Raw genomic sequence first — 15,024 nt, forward strand, 5'->3', positions numbered from 1 at the left:
GAGAAATTTTGAGAAATGGCAGTGGTCTGGGCATCAAAATCTCCTGAGTCCCTCTGCTGCCTGTGTGGATTTTCATTCTTCTTCAGTACTGCATGCATTTGAGAAACGGGATCAGCAAAGCCCGGATCTATTTTTGGCAGCTGCAATACAAAAACATTCCTTTGTGTGTAGTAGAGCTATTTTCCTTACTTGCTTTTTCTTTTAAAAAGAAGAGCAAATGCGATGCAGTTTGGCTGCAGGGAATTATATGACTCATTTAGTAAATAGTGAATACAAAGAAAAATAGTGTGTCTATTTTATTGCAGTTTTCTGCTGTATGTTTCTGTTGTCTCAGATTCTAATAAGGAAATTATCCAAGTAGCCTAGGCCCAGGGTATTGTTTTGAAAAATAACTAAGTCACATGCTACAAAATCAAGGTGTTCCCATTAAGTTAAAATTTCTTTCCATTTGTGTTCAAGTACTTCACAGAATCACAGAATGTCAGGGATGGGAAGGGACCTCAAAAGCTCATCCCGTGCAATCCCCCTGCTGGAGCAGGAACACCCAGATGAGGTTACACAGGAAGGTGTCCAGGCGGGTTTGAATGTCTCCAGAGAAGGAGACTCCACAACCTCCCTGGGCAGTTTGTTTACATGATACATGTTGAATTTTACTTAATTTCTACTTCAACAAAAGGTCACTTCTCTGTAGAACGTTAATGAAGTTCAAAATATAAAGAGCTGTGTAAATGGTAGGCAATGTCTACAGGGTTAAAACTGAAATTTTATCTGGCAAAACAGCCAGTTATCTGTATGCTATGAATAATTTGAACATAAGGAAACACTCAAATAGTTAAGAGGAGTCAGTTCCAGCCCCTTGCCCCACAGCTGCTTCTTTCAGTACTCTTTAGTATGTTTTTTAAATGTTGTTTTTTTTCCTTTCCTGTTTAATCTTTCCACAGAGGGTTGGGAGTCCTGTGGCAGCAAGCGGGACGTTGCCCATCAGTTACCATTGAGTCTCAGCTGCACACTTGGCTTGACTTTTTTGCCTGCTTCTCTTTGCATTGCATGGTCAATAAAATCAGTCAGAAATGCAATGTTGAAAATGCTTCACAGAGGTAGATTTTATTATTCGATATTAGGATCATGGGGAGTATACAAAAAATAAAAGCAACTGTCCTTTTAACTGTCATGATATCGTATCCAGTCTGATTTTTCTCACTTGAAGAATGAGAAATTTAAGTATATTCCATTCTGAAATGGGTGGGGGATTGCAACTATTGTCCTTTTCAGGTTTTCAGTGAGTTCTGTCCCCTTCTACAGTCAGGTTTTCTTTGATTTATTCTTCAGTATAGCAATTAAATTTTGTTTTGGTGGATTTAAGTGCTGAGAGCATGTTGGCTTATGTTTTTGTCTAAAATAGTCTGTCAAATAGAAGAGGACTCATTTCTTCATGCTGTGATATATTCAAAATTCTATTCTAATTTGCTTTAAACTGTATTAGCTAATGAAACTAATCTCCATGTTAGCATGTTGAGGGCCTAAGATGAGCTTTATGTGTTAATAAATCCCCCGGCGTGCGTATGAATCAGGCATAGATAAAAATAGCAGTATGCACTAAAATATATGTTTTATGTAACTACAAGTTACAGGTAGTATTCCAGAGATGTCAAGAGAGCTTCAGGGTCTTCCAGGCTTTGCAAGAAACTACCTTTTTTTGGCTACAGCCCTCAAACGGAACCAGAAAGAGATGCAGGTATCACAGACAAACCTTCAGGAAAATGCTGGGGAATGGTGGGCTGGGCAGGGGCTGTTGGGCTGCACAGCCCTAGTTTGGGCACAGCATCGAGTTTTGCCCTCCTGTGTCAAGAAGGAATATCAGAGATGTATTGGAGAAGCTTGCAGTAACTGCAGTAAGAAAGTCATGGGGAAAAGATTCAAGCCATAGGAAACTGGGATCTGTTAACGATGCGATTCATTTGTGACAACTTTCAAATTATTTATGCAAGTATTTCTGCCCATTTCAATTTATTTTGTGAATGTACCTGGAATTAAAAAATTTAATCGAAACATTACACTATTTTAATAAATACTATTAACTGTGAAAAGTAGTAAGGGAAGGACAGGGAAAAACGGTGCTTTTCTCTCCTTATTTGAATTGTGGGCATGGTTAAATAAAAAATTGTCCGAAAATCAGCATAAATATGAACCAGAATTGTCATTGGGAGAAAAGCACTCCTGGATGACCTTGTCGTTCCTTTTCCTGCTGAAAATGTGTTTTGTGCATAACATGTTGTGCTTCCTTGTACTTGTGAAATAATGAGGAAAATTGCAGAATTCTCTTTCATAGTGTCGAAGGTTTAGATTGCGGGGTGACAATAAAAACCCTGGCAGATGTATTATTAACCTCCTCTTCCCCAGCACTTCCCCCTTTTGCCCCTCCCTCTCCCCTTTATCCACTCCAGACAGGCGATTGGGAGGGAAAGAAGGACAGAGAGAAGAGAGTTGGAAAAATGAACAATGTTTTACTAATGCTACTAATAAGAATAGAGAAAATAATACAAAATATACAAAACCAGTCTTGAAAGTCTCAGCAACTGCAGAGCTGGCACCCGAAGTCCTGGACTGGACTTTACAGCCAACCGGAGCTGGATTCAGTCTCTCACTAGGCCTCAGTTCACAGGGATGACTAGTAAGGTCCTGTCCTAATGTTGGCCATAAGCAGAAGGAAAAAGGCAAAAAAGGGAAAAGGGCCGAGATCCTCGTGATCTCCCACTTTTATATGAAATATTCACGTGAATGGAATGTTACACACAGTTGGTCAGTTTCTTGGTCACTTGTTTCTCGTCGCCCCTCTCGCGAGGTGTCCATCTGTGCTTATCAATAAGTTTACGTTCCATTGCTAGGTTTACCAAAACGTGTCTGGTTCTCTAGGAAAATGCAGCTAATATGAAGGTTTAGCTGACAGGCAAAATTCACTGAAAGAGAAACTTGTTTTTAACAAAACCAGGACACGTCGCAAGAGTAAGTTCCCTGTATTACAGTGCTCTTTGTAGTCCTGGTATTGAATTTCTACATTTCAGTTAGGAGGTGTGGAAGCTTTTTCATAATATAAATACATAGCTTGAGTATTTGACTGAGCTTTACTGGAATATGAGATTTTTATTATTTTCGTGTTCCTCTAAGCATGAAGGCGCTTGAATTGTGCCCAGGTTTTTGTCTCGTAGAACTGCTTTGTGCTTGTAACTGTGTGTGTTAATATTGCTTGGAGAATTTCACAGGCTTTTTTCCTTCCATTTTCAATCTAAAGGGAATTCGGGTGGTGGCTCCATTAGGCTGGAAGACTTTCCCTAAAATTAGGGCTGCCTTGAGGTGCCACCATTTGGTTTGCATTTGTTTGCTCTTTCATAAACAGAAGCATTTTTTTAGTAATGCACCTGTACTACTATGCATTCTTTTAATGGAGAATTTGAATTTAACTTCTACAGAACTGTGTAAGAGAGCTGATTTTGATCAATAGCGGTGGGTCTGCCTGTTGCAGTTTGCACTCAGTTAATATTTGACCCAGAGTTTTGCAGTCTGGTTGTAGTACAGCTTTGACCCAGCTGTGCTGTAGATTTGCTTTGTGCTTGAAAGGGAGCCGTGGGTATTATTCTTGAGCTGTACTTGAGATGTGCTCCTTTGGAAAATGTGCTTTTGTGTTCTGCAAACCTGGGATTTCTGTCTGACAGGGATTTGTGACTGCATTTGTGACTCACTATTGGGCTATGGTGGGATGGCTGTAGAAAGAAAAGCTTATGGAAACTCTCATCACGGTGTTTTTAAAACTAAAGCTTAAAGCAAGTATTAGTTATTCCTATACTGCTTTATTTTTGGCTATAGACTACGAGTCTCTCTGAGTATCTCAGTTGCAGTGTTCAGGAGTGTGGATTTGGCTTTATAGACGTGATGTTTCAGGGCTGCAATACATGGTCTGCTGGGGTTATCATTTCAAAGAGAGAACCGTAGGTACCAATTTTATGCTGTTCTTTAGCTTGGGCAGTAGTATTTAACAATGCATATAGAAATTACTAGTGTGAGTGAAGCTAATATTGTGTTATTTAATTTTTTGAACACTGTTAGGATGATGTCATTGCCTTAGATGTGGCATTTTGCACTTGCATTGAGGTGAGAAGTACGGAGTGGGCAGAAGTGGTTGAAAGGCTCATCTTCAGTTGTGTGAGAAGAGCAATCAAAGTGCTAGTCTTAGTATATCAAATTAAACCACCGAAAAATACAATGGGACACAGCTTAATTTTAATACCAGAAGAACAGGGAGAGAAAGCTAATTTTACTTTAAATAAATTAGATCACTGAGGAGGCTGCCTGGGAATTATTTAAAAAAAGTAATCATAGAAATTGGCATATTAAATTTTTCTGGGTCAGATTTGGGGAGTGAAGTTTTAAACCAGGCATTAGGGAATTTATAAATATTATTTGTGAAGACCTCCATGGAGATATAAAACCAAAGCAACTAGGAATACTTCACTACTTATTTAGGCAATGATTGGGGAAAAAAAATAATCTTGGACTTGTAAAGGAAAACCTTACAGTAGTTTGTAGCGGGCTGAAACATTCATAATTAAAATATTAAGTCATGATGGATTGTTCCAGTATGAGCCTGCTTCTGAATTTGCTTCGTTATTTGATTGTGATGCTGCTGGTGATGAACTGAAATCAAGACCTTTGGTAATTTAATAAATTCCATATAAGGAGATGAATATGATTAGATTTATAATCTCAGTGTTGTACTGATTTTTAGGTACTTGCAGCAATGCATATATTTGAATCAAGTGTTCTTGAATCACTGTTTTAAGGATATCAGTAAACCAGACTGTTTTCTTTTCCATGAGACCTACATTTTATTTTAGTTTAGATATTTCATGCTGCTCACTTTTTATGTTACTTGTAGCACATTGATATTCCAAATTGGACAAACCATTTTTTTGTAATAACACACTAGGTAAATTCCAAACCTTTAGCAAAGGTCACATAGGAATATAACCTCAGATTTACAAAAGCTTTAGGTTCCTACTTTCAATTTGTGACGTGTCAGAGGTCACATAGAAAAGCGTCTTTTAGGTAGACAAAGGAGACCTTTCATTCCCATATCAGACCTCAGCTGGTGGGGATCTCAAAACAAATTATTTGTTTATGTGCATCTCATTTACAGTTATTAAATTACCAAATGAAAGTGAAATGCTTAAGCACTCAGAAAATGTGTACAATCAGATTCTCCATCAGAGAAGGAAACAGTTGTCAGATCTAAAGCAGATCAAAATTAAGGGGATGGTTTTAACTTTATCACTTGTGATGTTTTAAACAGACCCAATATGGGTTTTTTTATCCCTTCAAGTGATGTATCTGTGTACTACAGAATTTCCAGAAGTAGAATTGTTTGTCAGACTTATTTGTGGACTGACACATCTTTTATGTATCTTTTACTATATGTTTTAGAAATTATTTGCCTATTTTGCCTACTCTAGATACTTGTGTTAGAGATGAATGAGATGATAGAAGTTCTTCTATACAGCAGTATCTTAACTGTATAGTTATAGACCTGGAACCCTAATACATCACAGATGAAAGCAATCTTTGGTAAGAAAATAATTAGCTAAGTAATAGGCTACAATTAGAGGGAAAAGGTGAATTCCTATAAATGTTCTCAAGATGTTTAAATGTGGAGGAATATTTGATAATTAGTCTGCCTTCCAGGAGAAAAAATATTGTTTTGAGCCTCATGACTTCCAAGTTTTTATCTGAATGATTTCTCTGATGTCAGCCTCACCTCCATCCCTGGGAAGGTGATGGAACAACTTATCGTTGGTGCCATCTCAAGGCATATCAAGGATAAGGGGGTCATTAGGGGCAGTCAACATGGCTTCACCAAGGGGGAAGTCATGCTTGACCAACCTCATAGCCTTTTAAGAGGACATAACCAGGTGGATAGATGATGGCAGAGTGGTGGACGTGGTCTACCTTGACTTGAGTAAGGCATTTGACACAGTCTCCCACAGCATCCTCACAGCTAAACTGAGGGAGTGTGGTCTGGACAATTGGGAAGTGAGGTGGACTGTGAACTGACTGAAGGGAAGAAGCCAGAGAGTCATGGTCCATGGGACAGCGTCAACTTGGAGGCCTGTATCTAGTGGAGTGCCTCAAGGGTCAGTACTGGGGCCGGTACTATTCAATATATTGATCAATGACTTGGATGAGGGAATACAGTGTACTATCAGCAAGTTTGCTGATGACACCAAGCTGGGAGGTGTGGCTGACATGCCAAAAGGCTGTGCTGCCATCCAGAGACCTGGACAGGCTGGAGAGTTGGATGGGAAAAAATTTAATGAAATATAACAAGGGAAAGTGTAGATTATTGCATCTGGGTAGGAACAACCCCAGGTTCCAGTATAAGTTGGGGAATGACCTATTAGAGAGCAGCGTAGGGGAAAGGGACCTGGGGGTCCTGGTGGACAGCAGGATGACCATGAGCCAGCACCGTGCCCTTGTGGCCAGGAAGGCCAATGGCATCCTGGGGTGTATTATAAGAGGGGTGGTTAGTAGGTCAGAGAGGTTCTCCTCCCCCTCTACTCTGCCCTGATGAGACCACATCTGGAATATTGTGTCCAGTTCTGGGCCCCTCAGTTCCAGAAGGACAGGGAACTGCTGGAGAGGGTCCAGCGCAGGGCAACGAAGATGATGAAGGGAGTGCAGCATCTCCCTTATGAGGAAAGGCTGAGGGAGCTGGGTCTCTTGAGCATGGAGAAGAGGAGGCTGAGGGGTGACCTCATTAATGTTTATAAATATGTAAAGGGTGAGTGTCACAAGGATGAAGCCAGGCTCTTCTTGGTGACAATCAAAGATAGGACAAGGGGCAGTGAGTACAAACTGGAACACAGGAGGTTCCACTTATATATGAGAAGAAACTTCTCATATAGAAACATATATGACAGAGCCTGGAACAGGCTGCCCAGGGAGGTTGTGGAGTCTCCTTCTCTGGAGACATTCAAAACCTGCCTGGACACATTCCTGTGTAACCTCATCTAAGTGTTCCTGCTCTGGTGGGGGGAACGGACTGGATGATCTTTTGAGGTCTCTTCCAGCCCCTGACATTCTGTGATTCTGTGACTGACTGCAGCTTTTGGAACACGGGCCACTAGTACTAGGAAGACTCAGTTGTGCAAGGATTGTGTGTTGTTACACATGCACCTGTAATTCCTTTGGCAGACGGTTATGATGTGTGTTAGTGCTGCTGCATTTTTATCTGCTCTTAACTTCCTCGTGCCCCGTATTGTGCAATGGCAAAAAAAATATGAAAACCAAAAGCAAAAGTAATTCTTAACTGAATTAGCAGCTAGCACTGCAAAGTCGTGTGCACTCTTAGAAATTCTTCATCCTGCTTGCGGCTGAATTGTGAGTTGTTCACACTGTGACACTACTGAATGGCGTCTGCAGGCTGGTATTGACTTGACAATTCCTAAGCACAGTTGTAGTGATTTGGCCAGGGAACCTTTGAGACTCAGTGTCTTGTCTAGGGACTTTCCTTTCTGCTTCAATCCTGACTGGTTTCTAGCTTTGTCAAAATCTGTATTGTCATCTTTAAAAACAAACCAAACCAAACAAACCCAAACCAAACAAGAAGAAAAAAAATAAGCATGTTCCCAGTTAAGAGATGCATTAAGCTGTTGTACTGTGTATTGTATATATGTTCTTTGTTTTAGCTTTGAGGGTGAGGCCTGTTTTTGTTTCATTTTTCTTCCTATACATGTCTTTCATTTTGCAGGAGTTTAAACCTGATGTAGTGACTTATCTTTTAGATCATGATAAGCTCTGTAATTATTTTCTGTAAATAATATGGAACATTGTGATAGCTTACCATCTGCCAGCTCTCCAACAGAGAAAAATACTTTGCATTCTCTTAAATTACCCTCTTAGTAGGCTTTATATTATTTTCATTTGCCTCCTCCTGGAAAGTAATTTCGAGCTGGGGGCTCTGGAGGCCCTGTTGGACATTCCTCAGTCATGAACGCCCTCATCAGTAACAGCGGCACTGAATTTAGAGACATGTCTTTCCCACATGGAAAACTACCTTGAGCACAAAGCCAAGTCTAGGGATGTCTTTCTTCAAAGAGAATTATAATTCTTCTACATTATTGTATTCTTTGCTTGTAATGAATAAATGTACAATAGTACACTTATTTTTAACGAAAACAATAGGTGTTACTTTGAAAATGAATGACCTTAAGAGCAGCCCTGCATGTTTTGCTTAGTGATCTACAAATATTAAAGCATTATCCTGTGAAATCCTGTCTCATTAGGTTTCAGAAGTTATATTTCTGCCTTTTAGTTACCTTATTTATTTCTAATGGGGTATAGATCAAATACACTGTTCAGTTAAAGAGCTCATTGAAGAGGTAAGACGTTCTAAGATTCAGACTCGCACGCAGACTACAAATGAACACAAAGCCAGCAGAACCTGCATAAACTTTTTGAAATAAATATTGCAGGTGTCCCTAAAACTTGGGATATCTCTGGCAGCTGCAGTTAAAACTTAGAGGTTTGAATAATTTTGCTCTACATTGTTTTTCTCACTTCTCGATTTAGTTTAATGGAACTTGATTTAATTGGTGGCCTTGGTGCTAGAAAAGCGAATAACTTGAACTGTATTGTCCTGATGACAAGGTGAGCTGAAGCCGTCTCATCCCTCTGTTGATGACTATTACAATTTCAAGTCTTCCGAGACTTGTCTCAGTGAGCAGGTAGTGCTTATGACAGTGATAATGTTACAAGATCATTACACTCAATTAACGTAATTTGACTTAATTTTAAAAAGGGTTTTCTTCTCAAGAATGAGAAAAGAAGCAGCTGAGAGACAAAAAAGGTTTTGATCTTTGTTGCTTATTAGCTGGTGTTTGTTTATAGAAAACCATAAGGTGTATGCCCTCTGATTTTTACACACACATATATATATATGAAAAGCTGCTGTTTACTCTCCTGTCTCTCACATGAATTGGCAAGCCACATGCAGTTAGAAATTATGCATGCTAAGCTTGTCCTTGAAGTGGTGCTTAGAGACCTCTTAGCTTAGGTAGAGGAGTTTATTTTAAAATTGGATGTTGAGAGTAGATTCAGAGTGAAAGCTGTAGTGGGTAAAGGCTACTTTGATTCCTCTTGTCATCAAAGAATCCAAAGAGACCTGTGGCCATCTCTTGGAGAATGCGTTCAGTAACATAGTATCTTTGTGGTTTGGGGAAAGGAAATGTTGACTGGTCGTGTGACATTGTTGATAATTATTAGCAGTCAGTGATGTTGATAATTATTAGCAGCCAGTGACACTGCAGTTACTCATTTCATGAAGCACAAATGTCTCAGTCAAGAAAGATGTTAGAATATAAACATACTGTCACAGTCTCTCTGTATTGCTGCGTACTTAAGCAAAAAGCAGATATAGGCAGCGTTAACTACATGCACTGGTGTTTTAAAGGTTAATATAGCTGAGATACTGCTAGTAACCTACTATTCAGACATACAGCTCAGTAAATACACAATTAAATTGAGATTTAGAAGAAAATTTATTTAAGAGATCAATGGAGTTTTGCCATGATAATGTCATGCAACAGCTAAGAGGAAGGTATTTTAAAATATATAGTTCTAGAAGACACAGTCATTTAATTCATAATATTTTCATGTTCCTGCTCTCTGAGGCATCACAGCAAGGAGATTACCAGTCCCTATTCCTTCAAGATTCTATATTTTGCATAATATTAGTCCCATATGTGAAAGAACACTGTGCTGCCAAAGATACCATCTTGCAGATGAAATTGTGTTAGACTACCAGTTCATTTTATGTGTAGTTAGTATGGAATCATTAAAGCTCTTCCAAAAAAAAAAAAAAAGCTAGAGTGCTTGATGTTGTGCTATCTCTTAAAATACAGAATGCAGAACAGCATCTTAATTGAGACTGGGAGCAATAAAATATATTTATATGCTAAAAGGCAGCCTCTCAAGTGGGTAGGACCAATTTATGCAAGAAAGAAAATATGCATGCCTTATCCACCAACTTGGTTACTGTGGGATCATCCCTTCGAGTCCTACTGAGAAGCATGTGGAATATATTCTGTTTCTTATTTTGACCAAAGTATCCTTTTAAAATGTCTTCATCGCATTGGCTGTTAAGCTGATCCAGCTTATTTTTTTTATTATTATCTGTACTTGCCCACTGTGTTCCTCCCTCGTGTGCAAATCTGATTGCATCATCTGTCTCTTCACATCTGTCAGCATTGTAAGCCTTGCCCACTCATTCCTTATCTCCTGTAAGTGCTCCATTCTTGCTCTCCTTTTCCTATAAATACCCTCCATCACCAACATTTGTAGCTGCTGCACTCTTCTTTTTCAACCTGCTTAGCCATTTCTGCCATCATACTCTTAAGGAGCTGAAGGGATGATGGATATGGTTGGCAATTGCATTACTCTAATTATAAACATTGTCTGTGTAGGTGCATTTATAAACGCTTTCACCTCTCCATGCCTCCCTTCTCTTCCCCCACGGTATACTCCTTGTATTCCTAGTCTGTAAACTCTTCATTCAGGGAAACAGTCTGCTCCCTGGTTTTATATGGAACAACATGTTCTAACCCTATCTGAGGCTAATGCAATGTAAACAGTGTATAAGAATACTTTGTTATTATGTAAGATGTTCTGGCTGGTGTAAATAGGAGCCTCAGCATTTGCTGTGAACGGAGTGTTGGAGCTGCAATATGGAAACTGGAGTCTTAGGAGGCTTTGAGGTCTGTCACAAATGCTTCATGGCTACAATGCTGAAGGAGATAAAAATAAGGACTTGGCATGGAAATGTGTCTTAGAACAGCTTTAATACCATATCATGGATATGTATTTGGAGCATACTTATCCCTGCATTTCTTTGTAAAGCTATAAAAAATACGTACAAAGGAAAAAATCTATGTGATTTTAATTGGAAGGCAATATAACAGTCCTCAAAAGGGTGACTTGTTGTCGGGGTATCTCCGTGACAGTTGACACTCTCCACAGTCTCCGGAAAAAAAATACATTTTGTATTTTGAATGAACTTTTGCTACAATGCTATGTCAATAAAACACAAATGTATATTGATTGGGCATGATCAGAGTTTTCTGAGGAACTGCACACAGTACAGCTGTCTCTGAGGTGAGAGGAAAACCATGGTTCAACAGCATCTGCACTGCCAAGTGCCCTCTACAGCATTTTGCTTACAAAGAGAGAGAAGGCAGTATTATAATCAGTCTGCCTTGAGCAATGCTGGATGAAAAAGATGATTAATGATTTTTTTTTTTTTTTTAAACAGTGAAGCACACTGTTAAGTAACAGGGATTACTAGAGGGGTTTAGTGTTAAACATGGATGCAATAAAATATTGATTTCAATGCTTTTTCCACCCCACCATACTACTGAAAGTTTTAATCAAGGGTTAACAGGTACTTTGTCAAGATGAGTCTTACAGGGCAGAACTTAGGTCAGCAATAAACATGTCGTCCTCTTTCAGAGAGCCGATCTAGATCTCTTGGTATAACAAGGCTGAAATGCTTCTTGTCTCAGCATTGGAAAGCAGTGATGAAACCTGGAAAACACTGAACCAATCAAGAGGGTCAGATGCATTGAAATGAATAATACTTAATCAGTAGCAATCTTTTCAGGTAGTTGTATATGGCTTTGTGTTTAAAAATGGAAAGCACAACAATTTGCCATGTTTGTTTTCCCAGTTACTACATGATCATTCACATATTCCTTTCAAATTAGGTAGGCTGCTGGTTTTTGAGCCAGTCCCAGCAATGGCACAGGATAACAAAGCTGTTTGAGAAAATGAACTCAGCCTGGTAGAAGTTGCCATCTGAAAAAAAAAATAAATTTGCTTTGTTTTTAATCACAGAATCATAGAATATCCTGAGTGGGAAGGGACCCACAAGGATCACCAAGTCCAGCTCCTGTCCCTGCGTATGACAACCCCACAGTTCACACCATGTGTCTGAGGGTGTTGTCCAGTCTCTTTGTGAACACTGTCAGGCCTGGGGCCGTGACACCGCCCTGGGGAGCCTGTTCCAGAGCTCCAGCACCTTCTGGGGGAAGAACCTTTTCCAAACGTCCAACCTAAACCTCCTCTGGCACGTCTTCCTGCCATTCATTCAGGTTCTGTCACTGGCCACCAGAGAGAAGAGATCAGCACCTGTCCCTCCTCCTCCCTTTGTGAGGAAGCTGTAAATGTGATGAGGTCTCCCCTTGGTCTCTTCTTCTCCAAGGTAACAAACCAAGTGACTTTAGCCACTCTTATGGCTTCCTCCCCAAACCCTTCACCAACTTCGTAGCCTTAATCCGTATTTATGATTTTTTTTTTTTCCAGACTTTACTAAAAGGTTGATCTTCATCTCTGGTGTCCATATTCAGATTTTGGCAGAAGTGTTTTTATAACTTGATACTGCTGTCCCTATGTAATCTGTACTGTCTTTGAGGAAAGAAAACATCCTTTAAAAATTCTTTTGTTAGTGTTCCCACACAATGTAAAGGAGACTAGTAGTCTAAAACATGTCTTCTCTGAGCACGTTCTCTCTGAGTGGATCTCAAGAGGTTAACGTGCAGCTTAAAATTTATAGGTAGTCTATCTGGTGTACAAAAATAGCCTAAGGACAAGGGAAAAAAAAAGGAATCCTTGACATGATTTAAGAACATGTACTCACAACTGGGTAAGGAAAGATGAGTAAAGGCCCTGGAGGGCTTACACCAGGACTCTAGCTAATAACACCACATGTGAGTAATACATGCAGATCACAGGTTTGCTTTTGGTGTGTGTTAGCAGCTAATGATGCACGTGGTTTTATCTGTCCTTGTGTGGCCTAAGTGTGGTTTTATTTTACAGTCTCATATCTGTGTTAGTTTTAGCCTTGCCAGGAATCCTTTAACTAGCAAAGAGGGCCCAATCTTGGCTGTAAACTTTTGAACCTTTAAAGCAAAATTTGTGAAATTAGCATCAGCCTGGAATATTTGATTTTGATGGGCGTTCCAAGGGCACAAAGGAGGAGGAAGGTCCTCTTCAAAGAGTACCAACAAAAGGCAGAGCTTTGTGTGACAAGTGGTATTGAAAAAACAGTTGAAGTCAAAAGCTCTCACTTGAGGAGGTACCTTAAAAGAAAAGAACTCTAAACAGTTACAGAAAGAATGCCAGTATTGCCCTGGCTTTCAAACAAAGTAATCAATAAAGGAAATCCTCCCAATAAGAGGGGGAAATATAAACTCTGCCCCAGTTGCTTGTGCAGTGAGACTGTACAAGTAGGGCAGAATAGTCAAGGCTAACACCTAATCGTCAAGCTTTACAGTGTGTTGCACTTCTGGTGTTTTATAGCCTTGCGATGGCAAAGAATCCCACACCTGTGTGAGCCCTCTGGTTTTCCAGTCCATTTTACAAAACGCCCATATCCCCATCTCAGAGAAGTTAAAAGCAAAAAAGTGAAGTAGAGGAAGGCAAATCTTCTGCCATTTGAGTGTTTTTTTGTGGGTGTTGTGCCAGAAATGCACAGAAAGTAGTTGGGTTATGGTTGTATTATATGTGTTTATTTATTTATTTTAAAAGTCCGACTAACAGTATCTCATGCAGCTGTACTTGCTTGGACACTCCGTATGCAGATACAGTTGTCAAGAGTGTAATGCAGAGGTATTTAAGTTTGTGTTGGCCCCCAACTGTATATGCATGGCAGTATGCAAGACATGAGCCTGCCCTCCCTGGTGCCATCTCTACACGACCTCTGGTTAGCTTCTTTAAAGATATTTAGGTGTTCTGACACGGTAGGTTAATTGACAGAATAAAATAATTTCTACTTTGGACATGGTTTAATAGTAAAAGCTGCCTACAATTTAGGCGATATTTTCACTTTAATGATCACACTTTGGGCTTGAATTTTAACGGTGTATTATCTATATTTTAAACCATCTGCATAACTTATTTCAGTATAAACATTTATAATAGAAGTGATAGGTCAGAATGGAAAGATACCATATCAGCAGTCTGATATAGCACCTTTTGCTGTGTGGCAAAATCTTTGTTCATTGGCCTATTTCAGTTTTGCCTGTTTTTTGGGTTGTGGAAGATTAATTTTTATTCCATCATTCAGCCACCTCCTAGTAGGCTTGTTTCAATGAACGGTTACAGGACTAAATTTTCTATCGTTTAACTGTTCAGTCATTTTTCACTTGCTGTTTGCTAAACTGTGCCCTACTGTAATATACTTAAATCTTTCCAGTGAGTAGCGATTTGGGGATTCTGTTTCTCAAACCCTCTGTATGTCTACAGGCATTAATTCACACATTCATACATTTGACTCAATGTGGTATTAGCTTCAAAGTTTAAAAAAAAAATATATATACATATATATATATCTGTAAAATGTACAACTGAGTTGGAAAGGGTCACTAATGTTTGCTGTAATGGTGGCAATATCCAGATTATCTTGGAGACTGGCCCAGGCCACAGAACACAGACCCAGCTGTACCCGCTTTGGAGCACTTGGGCTCTGGGAACAATGTAGTGGCTACACTGGCAGCTCTTTTGTTGTGCTGACGACAATGACAATATATTTATCCCCACTGAAATTTTAAATTCTCTAAGGCAGTAAATAAAAATACCAATTCTGCAGTGGAGCTTAGCGTATCTATCTATTCCAGATTTTAAGAGTTTGGTTTGGTAACCAGAAGTTTTGTATGTATAGAGATTTGGAGCAATATAGGGCTGAAAATGTTCTTACAGTCCTGTATGTATCTCTTAATCAACAAATATAACTGCTCAGACTTACAATATGTGACTTTATCAGCCTGAGTGGAGTTACATTGCTACTTAAACTACCCTGTGCTGTTGTGTACTTCACGGTGTATTTAGCCTTAATACTTTTAACTTTTTTTTGTCTGTATTACTTTATACAGACATGAATATAGGAATGAATAAAGGAAATACAGCAGAAGTTTGTTTGTTTTT

At 39.3% G+C, this 15,024-nt stretch overlaps 1 protein-coding gene across 6 annotated transcripts in view; it reads left to right on the top strand.

Annotated features, from left to right (window-relative positions):
- SRPK2 (SRSF protein kinase 2) overlaps positions 1–15,024 on the top strand; it is a 142,447-nt gene that overhangs the window by 16,583 nt on the left and 110,840 nt on the right. The window lies entirely within an intron of this gene.

This window comes from Columba livia, chromosome 1 (genome assembly GCF_036013475.1).
Source record: "Columba livia isolate bColLiv1 breed racing homer chromosome 1, bColLiv1.pat.W.v2, whole genome shotgun sequence".
NCBI lineage: Eukaryota > Metazoa > Chordata > Aves > Columbiformes > Columbidae > Columba > Columba livia.